The 4,504-nt window shown below is 35.0% G+C and overlaps 1 non-coding gene across 1 annotated transcript; it reads left to right on the top strand.

The window, feature by feature from the left end:
• Positions 1 to 1,143: 1,143 nt before the first annotated feature.
• On the top strand, positions 1,144 to 1,214 carry Trnag-gcc (transfer RNA glycine (anticodon GCC)). The gene has a single exon. It is a non-coding gene; the product is annotated as a tRNA-Gly (tRNA).
• Positions 1,215 to 4,504: the final 3,290 nt, after the last annotated feature.

Here is a 4,504-nt window from a genome sequence, read left to right as displayed (position 1 = left end):
CTTATAGGCAGCCATTTCCTCTCATCAGATTCTTCGACATTTTATTTGTAATACAAAACATTTCAATTCTTCCATCAGATATACCATAAACACGCCATTTCTCTCGCCAGTTCTTAAAACAAAAACATTATATTATTATGAGCACCCAATTTTCCTATTTAACATTATTGTGTATTATAACTATTACAATGTTCTGTCCTATGTTCTTGGCCTCTTATTCTGACAGTTCACTTCTCTGAAATGTTCTTGTGAAATCCAGGGATATATAATATATCATAATGATAGTCTGTTATATAAGTCCCTGTCAGATCTTATGGAATGATTAACATTTTATTTTGTTTCATTTCCTTGAAAAAGTACCCTGATCATCCCTTTTTGACAGGTCGTTTTTGATATTTGTAAAGGATTTCTGATAATTGAAACCATAGAGTGACACTTCAACTCAGCATAAAGGCGTTAAGTCACATAGATAGTAATTCATTCTACCCGAGGAGTTCATCAAAAGTTCAAAGCATTTTCTCAATGGGCGGATACCGGACTTGACTTAATGCTATATGTCTATTTTTTATCGTTACTTCTATTTATCGAAAATATATTTGTTGACAAGGCTAGTTACACGTAACATATCTTAGACAGTGTATGGTAGTTTGTATAGAGAAAATGACAGATTTTCTGAGGCGTTTCCAGAAGTTACAGATCACGTTACTTGACAATAATAAATGTGACTTTCTAAGATAACAATTACAAAATAAAATCTCATAATGGACTGATAAACCCCCGTTTTGATCAATACAACAGGGCATATATCTCCATGGGTTTGTTAGAGGCAGATGAATGGGCTGTAAAATATAGCGTATCTTTTGACAGTCATATCAATAGTGACTTTTTGACTCTGTAATTCATTCATTTATTCTACCTATAATATCACAAACTCCGTAGAGAAATTTATACAAGTTTAAAAAAAGATACACTTGTTTGAAAATAAATCTATTAGTCTCATATTGTTGTAAAAATCACATTAAAATGTGGATGCTCTTTGTAATTAACCATACAGATGTTTAAGCATACTAAAACAGGCGAACAGAGTTGTTGATAACCGTTAGAGCAGAACCTGACGATTTAAATCCCCGATTTCAGTATGAAGCATCGGTGGTTCAGTGGTAGAATTCTCGCCTGCCACGCGGGAGGCCCGGGTTCGATTCCCGGCCGATGCACATTTTTATTTTTTTTTTCGCTATCATTTTTAGTATCAACAATCTTTCTGCACGTTTTTCAAAATGTAAGCAGAACATTAGAATGATAACTGGCTTTCAATTTTATGTTTATACATGTTTCCACCGCTCAAACATATATAAAGCCAGATTGTAGCTATACATCGTCTTTCATAATTGGTTTTATACAACAGAGCAATCCAGGTTATATGTGTAAATGAATAATTGTTTTGGAAGTCAGGCTCAAACAACTTGCAGTGTGCACAATCATATTTTCACATAAAATCGAATTAATCAGCTTTTCTATATTTAAATATAACCGCAGGCGATACGTGCTACAATAATTCAGATTTAAACAGAACAGAAATGCTTGGATTACCCCTTAATAAATAACGAAAGTATTAACAAATTCCTAGGCATAAAGTAACTGAAATTGACTTTATTCTGTGACCTTAATGTTTTCCTTGTAAACTGTATTCTATATTAAACTATTAAACGGTATTTGGGGACTGGGAGAGCCATATGTGATTCCTAGCAAGCCACTGAGAGACTTCCGTCCGTAATAGAGGACGAAAAATCCGTTAAATGAATAAATCAGTTGAGAGAGAGAATATCTTAGTAACATATTCTCCAAACACAGTATCTAGTGATGAACTAAATTAGCAAAACAAAACTTTTGGAGTTGTCAATAGCATCTGAACTTTATATTCGACTAGCTGATACAAATCCTAGTGTGGTCATTTTTTTGTTTTGATTATAGTCCTCTTGCGTTGCTCACGTGCAACACGTGTGAAATTACGCACCCAGGGATTGGTGATTTTAGGTATCGACGTCTTGGTGTCTCTACACAGACTTGTGTGTGAACTTAACACGACATGTTCTGCAGCAATTGGCTTCAGTGTTAGAAATCAACTTAACTGCTGGTCTGGCGAGGTCGTGGACAAGATGAAAGTATGGGTTTTGACATTTCTACAGATCCTAACTCAATTTTCTTCCCCCTGACAATTTGGCCTATCACTATGTTTGACACCTTTGAAGATGTCTAGGATTTCCTGGCGTGGACAGGTACCAGTATATACTATATTATACGTCTCGTAGTAAATTACTCACTTACACAAGCAATTACACTTACAATCGTCACGACATCATATCACGTCGCAATTACACAAAACAACGCCAAAGTTTCGAACACGAATTAAAAGTCAAAAAGTCAAATTCTAAATTAGCGTGCACTTGTCTGTGTCTGGGTGGGCTCTGCGGGGATTATCACGTGACAAGGCTCGTAAAATACGACCAGCTGGATAATGAGCCCTATAAGAACCTAATTCCACTCTCTTTGTTCAAGTATTTTTATCCATTTCGGGTAAAGGTACAAGCGACTTCTAACATTTATAGCTACTTTTGTGATGGCATTTAAAATATCTATTTGAGCACAGAGTCGTGGAAATAAGTGAAAAGACACAACCAAAACAATCCGTATTTTTATAGTTAGTTTTTATTATAGAATCTCGAGAGTGAAATGTACTTTGCAGCAGTTAATTATCAGCAGTGGTATGTTTCATGCAATACACAAGTGCAAACATGTTATATACACATTGTATAGTGCGTGTTCTTGTTTCACTCGGATAAGTACATACATCCCTTCGCAACTTAGGAAAATTACAATTAATACCTGAAGTGATTTGAAGAAATTACAGATTATGGAAGTTTAGTGAAAAACAATAGCTAATTTAATTATTTCATAATGAACTACTAGACAACATCAATGTTTTAATCACTGACCTATTTAACAGGCATATAAAATGTTAACAGATAATATTCCTTTAGTTTACAATAATATCTTCAGTACAGTTCTGGATATATAAATATACTGGACTACCAAACGGTAAAGAAACTTAAAAACATGCCGAATTATTGCAACGGAGTTAACAGGAAACATGTTGACGAATAGAGTGACACACAAGCCGGACTATCAGGCCATATCGAAAGCCTGGATTTATTTACTATTAAGTAAATATAAACGCGTCATAAGAGAAATAAAAAATCTATTTGGTACAGTTGTTTCGGCCTTCTAGGAACCGCCAGTGATGCTAAGGGTCTTGGTTATAGATGGAGAGGTGAACCAACCGCATATTTCGAGAAAAAAAATGTAAATTTTTAATGTTGAATAATTTTAAAAGAATGTCAAATACTCTATTCATATGTATTTAAGCGTGTCATGCGTCGAGGATTGAAATGCACTAAAATAGTAAAAACACGTTTCACTTTGTGGACATGTGAAGATTTTTGTCTGGCAGTTTCATGTTCTACATGTATTACAATGAATTCGTCCATGGTGGTCAGAATTGTCAATTTAATGTTGCGCAGAACAGCCAAGAAACACCGACGGTTTGAAAACATAAAACAACCAGAAAACACTTGAGGTATTAATATGCAGCAATCAGATAACACCGAACGTCCGAATAAAATAGCAATCTAATGACAATAAATGTCTGAAAACACCGAACACCTACGAATTACCCAAGGTCTGAGCACACAGAACAACGAGGTAACACCGATGGTCTAAAATTACAGAGCAACCAAGCAACATGGAAGGTCTGAAATCACAGAACAATCTGGCAACGCGAATGTCCGACATCACAGAAAAATAGACACCGAATGTCTGGAAAACAACGACAAAGCGACGTTAAATGTCTTAAAACGCAACACAACCAGGTAACACCGGATATGAAAACATAGAACAACATGGAAACCGTTAAGTATGAAAACAAATAACCATCACTCATTAACTTAGCTCTGTAAATAAACGAGCAGACTGGCTTTAGCGAAGAAACAAAGCACGGTACAGTTTGGCTGTAACGATGGTCATTCGATAGGATATATAATATGTATGTATCGAAAACATAAATGATAATTTGGCATCAACCTAAACTACAAAAACCTATCCAAAAAATACACAAGATACAGTCTTGCCAAATAATGAAATAGACTGCGTCATACAAAGGTTTCTAACTTTTCGTACTCGTTCGTGATGAATTAAACTGTATCATACCGCTGGGTTTTTTTACTCTTCAGTTGATGTTTTCAAAATTAGTCATTAGGTACTGAAGCAACTGACCGATAAACGGCTATCAGTCCAAACATGAGTTTTGAGTAGAAGTACAGTTGTACTTTCCCGTAATTTCAGAAATAAGAGATGTCAACTAGCACTCATACTTAAAAAAAATGGCAACTTCCAAGTGGATATGTATGCTTTACTTTCTATTTATGACGTCATCATCATATATATTTGT

This window comes from Ylistrum balloti, unplaced genomic scaffold (assembly GCF_031769215.1).
Source record: "Ylistrum balloti isolate Yb309-2 unplaced genomic scaffold, AGI_CSIRO_Ybal_v1 Utg370208, whole genome shotgun sequence".
Lineage (NCBI taxonomy): Eukaryota > Metazoa > Mollusca > Bivalvia > Pectinida > Pectinidae > Ylistrum > Ylistrum balloti.
The sequence above is the reverse complement of the archived record's forward strand: the minus strand, read 5'-3'. Positions and strand labels throughout refer to the sequence as shown.